Here is a 19,190-nt window from a genome sequence, read left to right as displayed (position 1 = left end):
AAGCGACGTATTTACTGTATATAGGCTTGCAGCACAAAGAAGAGGTTTCAGCCATTTCTAAGTTTTTCATTCGTTAGATTGATTGGAGTTATAACCTGTCTTTTTTTTTTCAGACACTCAAGATAATGTAAATAGCATTCCCTTCCTTCAATTTTTTTTTTTTCTCACAACAGTAACCCTGTGAGGTGGGTTAGCTGAAATAAGATAGTAGGATTTCCTGCGGGTTTTCATCCGCTAATCATTGCAAACTGCAGGGGGCGGAGCCCATCTCCATTTCAAGGCCATTGAGCCTGCGCTGTCCGAAGATATTTCCGTGGTCATGTGGCCAGCATGATATCAGATGATCTTACCTTCCCACTGAAGTGGTACCTATTTATCTACTCACATTTGCATGCTTTTGAACTGCTACCTTGGCAGTGGGGTGAGGACAGGAGCTCACCCCATCACCTGGTGCTCAGGTCTTGTTTTCGGGCTTCCGGCTTTCCAGCCAACAAGCCCAGCACCTTAACCACTGAGCCCCCGAGCTTGGGCCAAAATCACCAGCGTGCCCCATGATTACAGAACTGAAATGATGACCCAATGGGGCACAGGTGGTCTATTGTCTGTATAAAGATAGGATGGAATATTCACTTTAATACACACAGTGAGGAAAAAAACATTTTCTGGAATACTTTGCTTTTACTTGATGTAGACCGTGCCACCACTAAAGGAGAACTAGGACTTTGGGTTGTTGTTCAAAGGAGTGCTAAGGGAAAGGTCAAAAACGGCATTAAAAAGAAATGAGGGTTAACACACAGCAGGCATAGCATTTCGGTGCATGCATTAATTAAAGCAAATAGAGGTAAGGAGCACCTTGCTATGCCCAGGAGAACTAAAAGCAGATGAAAGGAAACGGAGCTGTAAAAGGCTCCCAGAATTTTACTCTGCGGTACTGCCCGACTTTGTTCTGAGACAAATAGCTAACTAATCCATAATCCTGCTTGAATATCAGGCCAGTGTTGGGTAAGAGTGGAAAAGAAAGACATTTAAAGGAAAGGAGCTGGTACAATCCATCAAGGTGGACTTTGTCACAGAGCAGATGGTCGCAATCAGCGTAGCTTGCTGCCACCCCTTTATTGTCCATGCCAAATCGTGGAAAGGAAGCGATGTCTGTTTGACTATGAAAAGACATAATATTTGGAAGGTTGTATTGAAACCGGGATTTTAGGATCGCTGGCACCTTAATAAGACTTAGCTTTATTTACGTTTCAAATAATAAAGAGTACATCAGGGAATCTTTGCACCAGAAAGCCGACAATGAGATATTCGTGTTTAAAAAGTGTGTTGGGAGAAAATTATTAAATTCATTTTGCGGAAGGCTTTATTCGAAAGCACTGACTATCAGGGAAAATTGCTGATGACAAATGGATGCAGATATTTCAGCAGATTTTAAAAATGGCATAGATAAAAGAGCTGAAGGCTGTGACACCACCACGGACTGGATTTCTACTGATTCATACATCCCTACTATTAGGAGGTAAAACATGCAACTGGCTACAGGGTCTATTTTAATGCCATTTTCTTTTCCTCTGTGAGCAGATTGCTTGCTTTGTTTTGTTTTTTCTATTTTACCGTCACTCCAAAACCTCCTGGCTGCTCACACCTACCCATTTGAAAAGACCCTATGGAAGAACTTTCCTTTGATGTCTCCCCTTGGGATTCAACGCAGCAGAAGACTCTCAGAAAGAGTGCAAATGACCAGATGACTGCAAGGAATATAAATCCTTCCATTCTCCACCATCCAATCAGAACTGAAGACGCTTCTTGGATGAGAAGTGAAACGTCTTCAAGGAAAAACAAAAAAAGTCCAGTTGCCTCTTGAAAAAAGCATCTTTGGGACAACCATGATCTGGATGACTGAGAATCTCCATAGACAACGCAGCAGAAGAGAGAGCGCGGGATCCTTAGTAAGAGTGGAAGAGAGAAGAGGTAACCTGGGATGCTAAGGATCCTTCTTGGATTTGCATTCTTGGAAGATGCAAACTCATAGCCTAAATAGCTTGCCTTTTGATAACTGGGTGTTTTGTAATTTGCAGACCACGTAGCTGACTAATTGGCCTCTTTTTGGTGGTGCTGATGGGTGGATTTCCCTCTCTCTTCTCCCTATAACATTTTGCGGGCAACCTCAGAATGACCTAAAATCTTGCACATTCTAAATCAGGCCAACCTTGGCAACTTTAAGATACCTGAATTTTAACTTCCACAGCTGAAGATATGTGGAAGGCAAGAATACATGGCTGCCTAACGCCTTTTGGGATGGGTCATTGGTACTCTCTGAGTTTGGTTGTTTTCTTGCAGACATTCATTACCAAACTTGAGTAACATTATCAGGGTTGCTCTCTGGAGTAAAAGACAGGTCTATATCTGAAGTCCAATTAAACTAATTAATTGCTAAAAAGACTATGCACAGGAATCTTCTCAACTAACTGTTAGGACTTGCTTAGTTAGATAAGTTAAATAAGGGTCCGTAGAATTCAAGGGGGTTGGGATTAGTCAGCTTGTGGCTACGTAGAGATTCTAGGCTGATCCCTCTTTTAACTCTGCCCCCCCCACAGGAAACTCCTGCTCCTATAATTAGTGGCTTCCCTGTGATTAATGGTGGGAGTATTCTTAGAGGTTTGTCAATTAGGCTTTAATTACTGTTACCTTGTTTGTCTGTGCTGGTAGTTCCTTGAAGGGGTTATTGTTTACTTTTTGATAGTGGGCGGAAGTGAACTGGGAGAAGCTAGGGAATGCCGATCACAACAGAGATGAGGACATTGAAAAGCAAGACATTCAACCAGGTCATCCTAGCAATATGCCATTATAAGTATACCACACTCCATGCAGGTCCCTGGAATTCCCTTTTCCTTTTGAAAGCAGATTCTCTTTCACCAGACAGAATGACAACCGATAGGAAAATAGTCCAGATATTTTTTTCCTTGCCATGAGCCCATTTTGCTGTAGGAGACACGCCTTTCCTTATGATATATGGCTGGGAATGTGACCAAACATTATCAAATAGATAACACATTTCTGTGAAAGAACACGAGAGGAGTCCTTCTTCTCACAATCATCACCCCAGGGGAAAGAAAGGCATTTTGCAATTTTTCCCCAGAAGTTCACCCCGGAATTAGGATTTCTCTACCCACCTCCTAGAGCCACCGTCTCACCTAATCTCGATACCTATTTATAAGGGAAAATAATGGCACCGATGCGTTGCCATGCTGGTGAGCAAGCTAAAACTTTAATAAAACTTTTTTTTTAAGAATTGGAATAAAACTTTACAACTCTATACCCTTCGAATGAAACGAGGCTTTATTTGAAAAAAAAAAAATCTGATGGTTTTAGGAATTGGAATCTCACCAAAGAAGGAAAACCAATTATTACTGCTATGAAAGGCATCTTTTAGAACATTTCAACCAGCTCTTTATTTTACAATGCAGTATCACTTATGAACATGCAAAAGAAGATTCCATCCTTTTTTAAAAAAAAAAACACAGTTTATTCTTCTTCAGTTCTATTTCCACTTACCCGTGATGAGCAGCAAAAACAAAGCAAGAAACCATTTCAACAAAATGGGTAATAAAGGACAAATGGAAACATTGTGTTCCTTTTCCTTTTAAACGCTACCCCTTCAGTATGGCAAAAAAAGGAGTTTTAAAATTCTGACAATCTCATCCAAGATATTCAACCCTGTGAAAACAAAGAGCCTATGCAAAATCGGTCTATTTATACTGCGTAATTTGTAGCCCTAAATACATTTATCTATCAAAACCAGATAATGATACACAAATTGTCTGAAAGAAGCTGAAAATTAAAAGGTTAGACCAAATTTGGTAGGATAACTTGAAGAGCAAACACGCTTTTTTTTTTAAAAAAAAAAAAACTTCCAAGAATTGCTTTTCTTCAAAGATAATTTGTTTAGGGTACCATGTCAAGTGGTAAATGGAGCTAGGTGGATGGCCCATCCCTGGGTTGCAAAGAGATGGAACAACAGCTCTGCTGAAACTAAACAAGTCTGAGTCAACTGAATGGAAAATTGCCTGAGAGAACTGTACACACAACCTTGAAAGAAAAAAGCAGAGGTTTTTCAAGATTTAGCTAGAACTTCCTGTTCCCTCAAAACGTTTGTTGGCATGAGGGATGGTGCCTATGGAGGGGAGGTAATGTGATGGACAGCCGTGAAGCAGCAGTTTCCCAGGAAGGAGGGAGAACATTCCAGAAAGGGGGCAAAACAAGAGGCAGCACAGCCCAGAGCTGGATAAGGGACAGAGGACACACAATTTTAAGGCATGTGGACTTCAATTCCCAGAATTCCACAGCCAGCATTGCTGGCTGTGGAATTCTGGGAGTTGAAGTCCACATGCCTTAAAATTGTCAAGGTTGAGAAACACTGCTCTAGAATCTCCCAGGGTACATCCATCAAGGTGAGAGTAGTAAGGGTTTAGTCTGGCAAGATTCTGTCTATTGGGTGTGAGCAAATCAAGAATGGAACTTTGTCTGGATTGTTCTATATGTCGTTCTCAGGCTGGGCTTGACTGTTCCTCCTCTATCTTGGAACTTCACAAGCCAAGACAGCACAGTCTAGGTAAGTTAACATCCTATTAGCTTGGATTAATTATTCTCAAATGTCTTCATTTTAATAAAAGCTTCAGTCCTCTCCTCCAGCAGAAATTGTTGAAGCCAAATGAAAAAGTTATTTCTCCAACCTCAACCATCTTCTGCAAGTTGAGCACCTTCCAGATGCATGGATTCACTTCCCAGAATTCCTAGCCAGCATTACTGATGATTTAATGAAAAAGTCCAGAGTTTGGAAGAATCTCCACACAAGGCAGGCTGATTTTGGCTTTGTTCTTCCAATCCCTTCCTGCCTTCTGCAGTTCTCTTGCTTATAAATGAAGCTGAAGAAACCAATTTCAAGATGATATTGTAACTCACTATCTAAGGACTGAACATTTAACAAAATCCTGAAGCCTCCTGCTTACCCCTTTCTACTTAGTGGTAATAAAGTCACTGATTGATAAAAGTAAAATAAAATAAATGGTCCTGGCAGGATATCAGTAGATCTCCAACCATTTGTTTGGCAAGAGAACATAGGGCCCAAGTTGACACTCTGGTATCACTAATTCAAATTGCAGATTAATCACGGCAATTAATTGCAAATTAATTGTAGAGAAAGACCTCTATCTGAGGCTTGGATGAACTAAATGCCACATGTGGGGTTAAGTCTTTTTTCTGTTTGTGTCCAGTTCACCATATTTACCTTGCTGTAACTCGGTTTATTGCAGAAAAAACGAGCATACATTTCTCCCAATACATGCAGCCTATTGTAAATTTATTTTTTCTTGTATATTCATGATTCATCCTCTTCCTTGTTGCTCACTTGGATTGTTGCTTAATGTCCACTTGGATGTTTGGTGGAACTGCACCCACTTCCAACATTTTCGAAGATGGAAACCCTCCAACTGAATTCTTTTCCACAGTGCTTTTAGCACAACAATTTGGACACCTACAGGCAACCGAGAGGTGGCAAGACACAGTATTACAGCAGGAAGTTAAATGTGCTTTTTGTCCATAACCACCTCAGATAACAAGGGCCAAATTAGACACAGACCAATGAAGTGGTACCATCTACAGACAATCTTTGTGGCTTTGCGTGCTGTTTGCTTGAAGAATCAGGTCCCAGCATCACTTCTCAGGCTTCCAAAGAATGTACTGTCTTCAAAACAACATCTCATCCTACAGTAAGCAACAACCCAAGCTGCCTCCAATGATCTTCTTAGTCCTTCAACTGCCATGACAGATGCTCCAGAAGCGGTAACTCTCTCTCCCCCATGTTTGCTGCCAATGCCACAGTAAGCTCTTGGGATTTGGGGCAAGGGGCATCCTTTGAATCTTCACATGCCAAGATGAGAGGGTGGAAATCAATTTTAATGCCCAGAGGAAGAAATTACTGTTAGAGAAGGTCGCTAACCACTACAAGCTTCCTCTATTATCATGTCACTTTGGAAAGAATCCTACAAAAATTAGATAAAGTCTGGAATATAAACTGGAAAGCTAAAAATAAGCTAGGCTAAGACAAAAGGTACCAAACGGGCTAAACTCTTCAGCCAAGAATAAATGGTAAATGCCTGATTTTTAGGAAGTGGTGTATGCATACACAAGAAGCACACATGTTCAATTTATGTGCTCAATAACTGTGGCACAGGACTGTTTCTATTATGCTTACCTAACAACCTTTGTTTTATCCCCCAAATGCTCTTCACTTTTTCTCTATATTGCTTTCCAGGCCACAATAGCACCCCTTCCCTGACCAGTAACAAATCCCTAGACAACAACAGCAACAAAATTAAGACACACCTCCCCCCCTCCAAAAAAAATGTGCAGAGGATTATGATCTCCGTCTAGCTTAGCTACATTTATTCACAAAATAAGGAGGTCTCTTCCCTTTGAATTCTAGACTCTTAAATAAGTGCTCATTTTCTGATATTTATACCCCATGTTCTGGGCTGCCAGATTAAACTTGACCATGAATCCCCCAGGATGAATGAGAACAGATAGAAGCTGAGCTAAATCACGTCTGCCCATTTGTCCATTTAGTTCACTTTTTGCCTACTTGGTTGGTAATGGCTCTCCGACAAGGGGACGTTTCCATCATCTGCTACCTAATCCTTTTCAATGAAGATGTCAGAGATTATTTGTAAGACTGATGTACAAGCCAGATATTCCAGGGCTCTGCTTCAGTCTCTCCTGATATACGACTCCCAACCTAATTAAAGTACAACAGCCTTCCCAAACTGGCATCTTTCAGAGGTGTTTGCCTGTTTGTTTGTATCATTTATAGATGGCCCCCATCTGGTACTTAGAAGCCAAAAGGACCAGATTGAATTATTATTAGTAGTAGTAGTAGTAGTAGTAGTAGAAGTAGTAGTATGGCATTGATACAGTAGCCAGGAGACCACAATGCTATTGCAGAGTAGTAGTTTGACTTGCCAAGGTACCAGCCCTGTTGTAGGACACGCTTGCATGCTTCTTCCCAAGATGTTCCATAGGAGTGTGAGCTGCCTTCACACTTGAGAGAAAGACAAGTGTCTCTTCCTGTAGCATCACCCAAGGTCCCCTTCCTTCCCGGAGCTGCCTCGCAAATGGGCACCACACCCAGGTCAAAGTGGGACCTATTTATCTACTCACATAGAACAGGCTTTCAAACTGTTAGGGCAGGGGTAGTCAACCTTGGCTCTTTTATGACTCGTGGACTTCAACTCCCAGAATTCCAGAGCCAGCACAGCTGGCTCAGGAATTCTGGGAGTTGAAGTCCACGAGTCATAAAAGAGCCAAGGTTGACTACCCCTGTGTTAGGGGGACAGAAGCTAAAGCAAGTGATGGGAGCTCACTCTGACATGCAGTCCTAGGACTCGAATCGCCAGAGCTGAGACCATCTCCAGCATCATGAATCCACTGAGCCACTGCACCTCTGACCAAATTGAAGAAGGCTGAAGTAGAATCGAAAAGGTAGCAGCTAAAATCTTCTAAACTAATTCCAATCTGCTGGAAGTTAGCTACCGGATTTTCCAGGCTATGGTACCCACTCACCCACCTTGATAAAACTGCTTTGTGAAAGTCTAATCTCAGCTCAAATCTTCCATTTGGGAAATATAGTGTCTTTAGCCTGGGTAAATATGCATTTCCAAAGAATAATGGGAGAGCTATAATATCCAGGCTGCTTTTTTTGTTTGATTTAAAAAAAAAAAAACACTTTTCCCTTATAGTATCCCCTTCTGTTAAGAAAATGCTTACATTTTTACTTTGACTTCCAAGCTGCCAATAGCAACTCGAGAGTATACAAGATACATTACGACAGAATCCATATTCTTTAACGCCAGTGGCTGTCTAGAATTCTGTACATTTGTTTCATAAATCACCCTAAATCAGTGTCCCTTCCCGTGCCCTGTAGTCCAGCAAGTGTCACAACCTGGTGGAAAACATACTGTTTGACACTAATAGAAGGTTTTTGCCGGTGGCTGCTAATGCTGAGATTATGACTTTCTGCGTATTTCCATTTCAAACGTGGCTTGTAAAAAGGGTGGAAGAAAGGCAGCCGGCTCGCGTTCCCTTTACAAAGTCTCCTAGCAGGTGCAGAAATGAACACTGCCTAGAGAACATAAAACAAAGGGGAGACACACTGCGAACGGACCGTTGAAAAGGAAGAGAGGTAATCATTCAACACCCCATGCACACACTTGCAGTGCAAAAACAGACACCCACCCTTTTTATTTAAAATTAGTTTTATTTTAAGAGCCATAAATTAGTTCCTGGGATCGCTCTTGAGGAGTGCGCTTATCCAAGCAGCGCGCAAATGTCTGCCTTCCATTAAAAGGGCAGAAATAGCTGCCATTTGGTGCGTTAGGGAGACCAGTTCTGTAACAGTGAGAAGGAAAAAGACGAAGCTCATGAATGCAACCATGTGGGGGTCCTTGGTGCTGTCTCGACTTGGCTGTTTTCTTGCAGACATTTCATACCCAAACTAGCATTGCTAGCACTGATGATGTTACCTAGTTTGGGTAATGAAATGTCTGCAAAAAAAAGAAAAAAAACCCAAGCTCAGAGATCACCAAGGACCCCTCATTTCAACCCTGAGTTACTAGTATTCTCCTGTATTGATGCGTCCATGCCTTAAGTGCAAACGGAACTTCCTGATTCAGCCTAAATAGTTTGAGGGGAAAAGTCCTTCTTGATATGTAGGAGAACTTCACGGTGAATGGCAAAAGGGTCCCAAAGCGAGAAAGTATGTAATAAAAAAAAGTTCTAGTCTATCCTATCTTCACAACATGGTCATTTTCCTTGTCATAAGGGTGATCTGATATGGAAGAACCCACAACTGTAACCCTAAGGAGAATGTTTACCATTTTGGTAAGAAGTTGGCATTCACTCACCTTCTCCAATCTTATGGGTACTTTCAAAGACTGTGCAACGGGCTGACTTTGGAATATCTCAATCGTTAAAACATGCACTTGAAAAATATCGAGTCTTCCTATTGAACATTATAACTGCCTCCCTACTGATTAATATAGAGTGGCATATGTCTGCAAAATATACCTGTGGATTACAGGTACAAAGGAAGTCATGTTTTATTTTCCTCAACCTGGTATTAAATGGCAAATAAACTGTCCAACCTGTAAATGTAGGATTAACCCAGTGGTTCTCAACCTTTTTAATGCCACGACCCCCAACCGGTCGTAAGCCGAGGACTAAACCGGTCGTAAGTCGAGGACTAAACCGGTAGTAAGCCGAGGACTAAACCGGTAGTAAGTCGAGGACTACCCAACCGGTCGTAAGTCGAGGACTTTCCCTGCCCGGGAGTGCCACACATGTGTGGTTCCGCCCCCTGCGCCGGCTGAGGCGTAGCTGGCAAGCGGCAGAGACGGAGCAGACTGACCACCAGCTGGCCCAGCCCAAGGGAGATAAGGCACCCGCCGGAAAAGGGGAAAAAAATGGCAGACAGCCTTGCTTGGCGACCCCCGTGAAATGGTCGATCGACCCCAAATGGGGTCACGACCCATAGGTTGAGAACCGCTGGACTAACCAATCGAGTATGATCTAACTATTTTTTTTTATCATGTGTTTGGCGTACCCATATATAGGAATCTTCCTTTTTGGCAGTTTTGTGCAAGCATTTGCTGCATAGTAGACCTTAACAGGCTGAATATTTGGGCAGTTACAAGGATTATCTCAATGCTTCTTGTTCACTGAATGTGTGAAAATGACAGCTCAACTCCCCAAAGGGCTGTTGGTGGACTCAAGTCACTGCCTGAAGAGTAATCCTGTATATTACTTCCAACAGACAACAAAATACAGCATCTCCCATCAGCTCCACTTGTTTGCAAGACATAATTTCCTAAAGTATTTAATCATTCATCTGGCTTGATTTCAATTAAAGTCAATGAAAGGAACCAATTACGCACTTAAGATTGCTATTTTGGAATTTAAGGACATGAATTATTTGGCAATGAGCAAATTCCTTCCAATTTTAGTATGTTATTTAAAATTGAAACCTACACTCGGCTTTTACTTAGTATAAAACACTAAAATCAGACCCATGGCATCTGCAACAAGCACAGGGAGTTTTAAAATACACACACAATCACACGTACACCAGTGCTTGCAACTCTAGTTTAAAAAATGAAGGTTTAAAAAGGATTTTCCGCCTCAAAAACACAATCAAATGCATTAAAGAAGCAAAAGAAAATTATGAGGAGTCACATTACAATCTCAGAAGGTCTTGCTGTGCCTATAACAAGACCTGCACATTTAAACTCCAAAAAATATTACATTATGATCATAAAACTAGATGTAGACCTATAATCGTACAAAGATCTATCCATAATTGTACAACTAGTCCAATATGAAGTCAAAGAACATTTCCCCCACCAAACCTCTTCCAATGTAATTTTCTAACTAATCCTGTGCTTATTTTGATATTTCTCAAGAGAAGACACATCACTCACATAGCACAATCTCTGGTCTTTCAGAACAAGCTGAGGAATTCTGGGAGTTGAAGTCCACAAGTCATAAACGGGCAAAGTTTGAAGACCCCTGGCATAGAGGGTGAATCTGATATTCAATCCAACACTGAGTCCTAATTTGGTGGGCTCTAAACATCCCTCAAGATCACATGAGAAAAGCAGCAAAACTCTAGATTTTTATATCATCCTCATTATCATCATCCAATATTATTGCTTTGGAAATGTTGACATTTATCGAGTAGAAACATAAACCAACTTCTAAATATTAATTTAAGTGGTGTTGGCTCATGGAAGCCAATGGTGGTATTTTAACTTGCAACCAGTGGTCAAAACATAGCCACATCTCTACCTTAAAACTGGGAGCCAGATCAAGTAAAAATTACAAAGTTTAAAAGGGGAGATGAGAGTTCTCACTTGTTGCATTTATTTTCTAGACCAAACTGAAGCTTCCAGAATTTTTTTGATTAAAAGACGCCGGTTTAGTCTTGTTCCCAATGTAATGATAAGGCATATGATTATTCAACTACACATTGTCCTCCCTACAAATGAGTAATGCATGTTTTCTTTAAAGGAACTCCAATGTTGTGTTCGTATATCATAATAAGCCATAGAGTGATCATGGTTTACAAACAATAATTGAGTTCATACAGCAAACCAATCTCAAACCAAGGAAATCAGATTATGTTTAGTGGGAAGCCCAAATCTTGTCTGTATTTATTGCTAGCTTCTCTAAGTAGTGTATTGAAGGGGGAAATATAAATCTCCAAATATAATAAGTAAAAATTTAAAAATGCCAGCATCCCACTTCTAAGGTTTGATGTGATTTGGATGGATTTTATATGTCTATAATGAAAAGTAGACTTGAGGGGACATTGAATAGAGGTATCACCAAGCTTCAAGTGATAGAAGGAAGCAATTTAGTTCTTCATGCACCAGGGCTATGATCATAAATTCATGCCAATTAAGTTTTTAGATCATAGATTTTAAGGCAATTGCTTTAAATTTCATGACTATGTTCATATAAAGAAGGTAAAGGGTACAAGGCATGTTTTATTTGCCTTCCCTGGTGCTATGGAAAAGGAGAGCAATTACCGAAACACCCAGCCTTGTCATTCATTTCCTGCTTCTCTCATTTGGAGATTTAAGGAAATATTTATCGAACTACTTTCTCCAATCACAATGAAATAATGCCCACTGCTGAGTTTCCTCCAAGAAATGTTGATGCGGCTGAAAACACTGCATCAAGTGTCATCCTTAAGGACCGTGCTAGTCAAAAAAATAAAATAAATCTAAGCCATTTGCTTATGTCCCTTAGTGGCATCCTCTGATTGAAACATCCTTCCCAATGCAGCTATGCTGTGAAGTGCATACAATTGATCATCAAGATAGCAGTGGCAAAACTAGAGACCAGTCAAGCTTTCTTAGCTCAACATCTGTTCGTTTCCAAGTCATATCAGATGCAGCTTTCTTCTGTGAGAAAGTTAAGTGTATTGACAGCAAAACTGCAAACCAACAAAATCCTAAAATTATTATCAGTTATATCTCCTGGTTATATAGCCTGTGCCTTAACCAGTAGATCAAACTGGCCCTGATGGATATGCAAAGCGATCCCTAATTGCACTGCATCTGGGTCCAGGGTTAGCGTCTATTTCCCATGTAGTACATATTTCCAATTTGATCAGTTTCCCCCAAAGCCAATATTACTGCTCCCTGCCAGCATATTTTTTTTTCTCCCAAGATCAGACTGTATGCAGGGAGTTAAAAAAAAAGTCAAGATAATGACCGCTACCACGTGATTGAAGGCCCACCCCTCTTTTACATGTATCACAAAACACACATTTAAAAAAAACAGAGCTTCAATTTCATGGCTGAAATTCCCCCAATCATTAGCTTCTACTTGTTCTTTCCAACAGGATCTTCAAAGTAACTAACTTACATATCACAGAACATAGAACCATAGGCCTGGAAGGGACTGCAGAGGTCTTCTAGTCCAGCCCCCTGCTCAAGCCAGGAGCCTTATACCATCTAAATCAAATAGTTGTCCAATCTATTTTTATTAACCTCCAGTGATGGAGTGCCCACAACTTTGGGAGGCAACATAATCCATTGATTAATTGTTCTTATTATCAATTTTTCCCCTCTCTTTAATAAGCTTCCACTGATTACTTCTTCTCCTTCCCTCTGGTGCTTTGGAGAATAAATTAATCCCCTCTTTTCTGTGATAGCCCCTCAAGTACTGGAAGGCAATTATTATGTCCCCCCCAACCCTTCTCTTCAATAGGCTCCCTCAACTGATCATCATACGATTTAGCTTCCAGACCTTTTATCATCTTTGTTGCTCTTCTCTGTACATTGTCCAGGTCTCAACATCTTTTTTGTATCATGGTGACCAGAACTGGATGCAAGTGTGATCTCACCAGTGTGATATAAAGCAGTACTATTACCTCCCGTGATCAACAAAACGGTCCCTTTGTTGATGCAATCTAGAACTGCATTGGCTGTTGTTGTTTTTCGCAGTGCCGCTCACTGCTGGCTCATACTTAAGTGTCAGTCCATTAGGATACCTGGATCTCTCTCAGCACTGTTGAGCCAGGTACCGCCTATTCTGTGATATCCATACTTACCCTGATAAAAGATCAAAGTTAAATACTTAGATGTTAGAACTGGTGATGTTCTAGAACAGTGTTTCTCAACCTTGGCAATTTTACGATGTGTGGACTTCAACTCCCAGAATTCTCCAGCTAGCGTTGCTAGCTGGAGAATTTTGGGAGTTGAAATCCACACATCGTAAAGTTGCCAAGGTTGAGAAACACTGTTCTAGAAACAAACACTAGAAAAAAGTGAAATTAATCTAAATCCTGGTAAGATAACAATAGGCAGAATGATTTCCCAGTGGCCAAAACCAAAAACTCCCTTGGGTTACTCTGTTGATACAATTACTGATTTCTGCCTTAGCACTAATGTAGATACATGTCCACGAATCTCTCTTGCATTTGTAAAACCAGTGAGCTCTCCTTCCTGAAGAGGCTATTCAATAATAATTATAGCTGCAGAAGCTGAAGAAGTTGATAGTCAATGCTATTTAGATAACTGCTCGATGCATAAATTTGGAGTGAGAGAAAAAAAAACGAGCACTTGGAGACTGGAGACCCAAATATTAGCTTGAGAAAAAGCTACATATTTACCTTCTGAATAATTAACTTAGCATTGAAAGGGAAATGACACTTCTGATACCATTCCACCTCCGTTACATTGCTCTGTTCAAGCAAAAAAAACACAATGGCAACATCTAGTTCAACATTTATCACATCATTACTTTCAGAGTTTAAGTAAGATGGGCTAACATCTTCCCAGGGAGATGACAAGTTGCATTAATTGTTTCTAATAATAATAATTAACATTTCAGGCAACATGCTAGAAGAGCTGTGCGGCTGCTGCCATTTCACTATACATGGGACTTGAAGGATTTCGCTTCCAGTACGTCTGAAGGGTGCAAGGATGGGGAACTGACCCTGTTTGCAATGGGCAGACCTGCTATAAAACCGTGCTTGTAAATAGTGTAGGAATAGCATTTAGCCTTACATACCACCCCACAGCACTTTACAGCACTCAGGTTTACAGTGTAGAAATATTATTTGGATTTTGCCCAAACAATCTGTGTCCTCATTTTACCAACCTTGGAAGGATGGAAGGATGAATCAACCCTGAGCCCCATCAGGATCGAACTCCAGGCTATGGGCAGAGTTTGCCTGCAATATTGTACTTTAACCACTGCACCAACAGGCTAATATACTTTCCAAACATAGCTTTGGATATCTTAATCTTCATGTAAAATCTTCTTCTTCTTCTTGTGCCATATCCGTTATCGGATGTTGGCGATCATGTTGGCGATCCTGTTTTTATCAGCAGCTGCATGAAAAAGTGCTGCTGAGTTTTGTCCAAACCAGTCCCTTGGAGTTTGAAGCCATGATGTTCTTCTTCTGCCTGGACCTCGTTTGCCTTCAATCTTTCCCTGGAGGATTAAATGGAGTGTGCTGTATTTTTCTGGGTATCGCATCACATGTCCGAAATATTCTAATTTTCATTTTTTAATTGTTTTGATGATTTCCCTTGGCTTTCCCAGGTGGCTTATCACCTCCTCATTTCTGATCTTGTCAACCCAGCTTTATACGTAACAGCTGCCTGTAAATCCACATTTCAAGTGCTTCTAGTCTCTTCAGGTGGCCTTCTGTCAGAGACCAACTCTCTACTCCATAGAGCAGGATAGGAAAAATATAGCATCTGACAAGCCTGATTTTCAGTCTTAGGCTTATGTCATGACTGCAGAAGACCTTTTTCATTTTGAAGAATGCTGTTCGGGCTTTTTCTATCCTTGTCTCATGTAAAATAGGCCAATATTATTCTAATATATGAGTAGTAGCAAAGTTCTGGTCCTCAAGACCTCCAGATCTGACTTATGAACAACCAGGTCGATCCATAAATTCTACTGTCTTCATTTTTTTACGCTTTGTTCATGGAGAAAAGATACGTCTCCCTCTGTGCGAAGAAAGGACTGCCAGAAAGCAGCATGAGATGGGGTTCTCATGACCCCAAGCCACTTCCCTTCTTGTAATTCATCTTGACCAACATGAGTAGGCAACCTGGCTTTTGGAGTGAATTGTTATTCACTGTACAAACTGCGAACTCATTCTCCTCTAAATATCCTTGCATGGTTAAATGGCACCATTCAATAAGGGAGTAATATCCCTATACATAGAGGGCAAAGACCTCCTAGGGCATAACAATTCAAGGGTATTTACAAATAAATGTAGAACTTAAAAAAAGTTCTACATTTAAAGATTCTCTTCAAAAACGTTCCAAAGCAAATGCCAAGTTAACTTCCAAAAGCAAGAGAATCCTGCATAAAGAGAGCGCTTCACCAAATAATCCCCTGGCTTTAATTCAGCAAAGTTTCAATTCTACATAATATGAAATGAGATCTTAAAACTCCTTATGTAGAACCAACCTCCACTAAAATTACAGATTTAAAATTGCTGGCTGACTTTTTTTTTTTTTTTTTTTTTTTACTTTTTTACTGTGGGGAGTGTTTTTGCATTTCTATTAAAATTTCTTCTGAAGAAACTGGCACAGGATTATTCAATTAAAGTTGAAATTTAATTTTAATTTTTAAGCTTATACACATTTACCCCCCAAGTAAACCTGCCTAAATTCAGAGAGATTTCTAAGAAGGTACACATTGCCTTCAACTGTCTGTGAAATAGTCAGAACTTTTATTTAAATTCCCTGTACCCGACACGTATAATTCCATATTAATCAGAGATAAAGAGATCAGTTGTGAGTTCTTCACTACAATAAGAGCTTGAACCATTGTGGGTTTTTTTTTAAAGAAAAAATAAATAACCACCGTTGCTTCTGTTAATAGTCACCAAAGTTGCCCCAAAGAGATTGAGAACTGCAGGATGCATCTGTAACAATAACACATAAGGCGCATTGAGGCAATATTTCCATTATGGCTGGATTGCGGGGTGGGGGGGTGGGGGGGGAGAATATGATTGTCACATAAAGGATTCATGTGAGTGATGCAAACAGAATTATCCTGAGAAGGATAACACCCATTTCAGCAGAGGGAGTAAAAAGACTGAGTAAATTTTTAAAAGCAGAACTTCAGCCCAGCATGTCACAGAAATTAAATTGTCTTTGTTTATTGTGAGATAATGAATTTGAGAGGACAAGAAAGGATGGGGTTGGGTTTTATTTAATGCACACGTTAAGATGGATACATGTAGAGCTGGCGGATATAACATTGAATTATGTCCTGTCAAGTGCACATGATTCATTCAGCACTACAAATATTGATCTGACAGGTCACCTTCCTTGCACATACCTACACATCCTTCTCTGAATATGATGAACTCCATAATATTCCTTTGTTTAAGCCTTCCAACTTGAAAGCACCAAGTTACCCCTGGTTGTCACATAGTTGTAATTAGCACACGGTGATTCGGAATTTCAATTTCAAGGCCACATTATATTTCTAAATTTCTTCCGCCTCGTCTTGCACCAATTAGTGTCAATCGGGCACACTAAAACACACGATCCTGACAGGCAAAGTTTGACATAACGCTTGCCTGCCTCTTCCAGACCAAGATATAATGTCCCACTATTTGTTTTTTGATAAATGGCTGCATTTAATAATGTTTGTTTGCATATTTGTTCATCATGCTAATGAGCATAATTACTTTTATTCACGTGGCAGCGCCACTATTACAGCTGATCTATGAGCACGTTGCTTAAATATGTATCATTAGTATTTTCCATGCACTGGTCAAGTTGAAGTGGGAAGCATTAGTAGATCAGCAGTTAAGCTTCCCACCTCCGCTTAATCACACATGTTTCCTTTGGGTGAAAAAAATGGATTTCCAGTAGCAATGCTATTCCAGTAGCAATAGACAAGATCACCTTAGCCTATTCTGGTGGTTAGTTTTCTTGAGCAATCCAAGTTAATTCTGAAATTTAACCAGTTCCAGCCCATTTTACCTTTCTTTGTAATTCTCCTGCCATCTTCCCTACCCTTTTTCCCCCACACCCAAATACCAGTACTGAGCAATAGCATACTGCCCCACATCAGAAGACAACAAGCTGTCATTCAACTAGGGTCAAAGATGCTGAACAACAAGGGTCTCCCTATTCGCCAGGACAGTGCACAGGTGGGTTATAGAAAGGAAGCTTATAATTTATCTTCTAAACATTGTGTCATTTGCAAAACCTAGATTTCTGGTTGACTGTTCATGAACCCCTTTGAATCAGGCAGGGCAAACGACACACCTTTATCTAGAAATATTGTTAGTTACAATAGCTCTGTGTGCATTCTTCATTGGTTGCCTATTCAAGCGTCCATTTTCCCCTAAGTTCTTGCAGTGAGCTCTTTCCCAACAATCCAACATTCCCTTCTCATAAGGATCTTAGATATTATTAATTTATACAGCACTTTAAGTCATTTATGAAGATGGAACAGGATTACAAAAATAGGAACCGTTAAAATAATGATAAAAGAAACACTAAGAATCAACAACAGCCAACAGATCTGAAAGTCTGAGCGAAGAGATGCTCCAGTGGCAAAACTGAGCTGCTACACCAGGAAAAGTGCCCTATTCCATAATCAGCTCATCCCAAAAGGGATTTTGTTCATGATCAATCAATTTTCCAAAACATGGTAAGCTGCGACTATAAATCCTAGAACTCCTAGACAACACCAGCATTCGGGAGAGTGTCAAATGTTGCATAGCCTATCAGCTATTATATATGCCATATGTTAGTACATTGTTTGCCTGTATGCCTCCCACCCTCAAACAATGTTGATATGGATTTAGGGAACGTGAGAAGAAAATATGATTGTTGTTTTTTTTAATAATCTTTATATTTTAAAATTATTTCAAACTCCACTTCGGAAAGATGGAATGAAAGTGATGGAAAAGCAGCCGCAGACAGCAGAATCCAGAGCTGTGCGAAGACAGTTCACTCCCTTATTAAAATGGTGATGGTTCACATAGAGACTCAACCAGGTCACATATTAATAATTATCAGTGACAATCTTGAACATCAGATGAGGCCCACTAGTGAAACAATATTACATCTCTCTCTCTCATTTATCTTTACTGCTTATGGCCCCTCTGTGGTCAACATACTGTGAGCACCATGGACATTTAATTATGAACACATCATAAATGTGGCTGACAAGGCAGAAGCTGGGGCCAGATGCTCGAGGGAGGACGTGCTGAGGAAACCTCTCGTACCTGCAATACTCTCACCAGCCATGTTCTAAGCTGCACCAAAAGATTCGGGGCACCAAATTCGTTTCCTCTTCTTGCTTCAAGTTGTTTTCTTTCATGCCTCCTTAGAAATAAAATGTGCTGCTTCCCACGATGGTTTTTTTTTGGGGGGGGGGGTAATGTATTTGATGCATTATCTACTTGGCTTTACATGAAAGTTTTGGAGGTCTCAATTTGGGGTTTTCAATTTCTGCTCTGCTCAGATTTGGGGGAGGCAAGATTGGTGAATAGTTAAGAGGTAGGAACCCTCTAGTTCAGAAGTCCCCAACCTTTTGGGCACCAGGGATCGGTTCCATGGAGAGAGGTTTTTCCACGGACCGGAGGGTGCGTGGTTTTGTGTGCTGCCTGCATCTCGTGGATGGGGGTTTGCTTGTTTGTGCGGACTGGTTGCTGGCATGCCATGGCCTGGTAGTGGTCACGGACCGGGGATTGGGGACCCCTGCTCTAGTTTGCTCAAAAATATGAGCCATGAGATACAAAAGGAAAACAGCAATGTTTCAGGATAATGTGGTTCTACTACTGCAAACCCAATCAACTATGGAGGAGGAGGAGGAGGAGGAGGAGGAGGAGGATGATTTTGATCTCTATGTTCCAACAGCCACCACATTGTTGTTCTGTAATGCCATAAGTGTTATATCACCACAAAACATCATTTAAGGAGCTCTGCTAGATACTGTGTACACCTTTTTTTTCCTCCAGAAGGACATAAAGGAAAAATAAAGTAGCAGAAGCAATGATTAGAATCACTTATTACAACTAGGGAAAGGTAAGCTGCCTCTACCTCTAAGTGACAAAGGGATAAAAAATGAGATAATAC

Source organism: Protobothrops mucrosquamatus, unplaced genomic scaffold (assembly GCF_001527695.2).
Source record: "Protobothrops mucrosquamatus isolate PMUCROS unplaced genomic scaffold, P.Mucros_1.0 scaffold1051, whole genome shotgun sequence".
Classification (NCBI taxonomy): domain Eukaryota; kingdom Metazoa; phylum Chordata; class Lepidosauria; order Squamata; family Viperidae; genus Protobothrops; species Protobothrops mucrosquamatus.
This window is presented reverse-complemented; position numbering follows the sequence as displayed.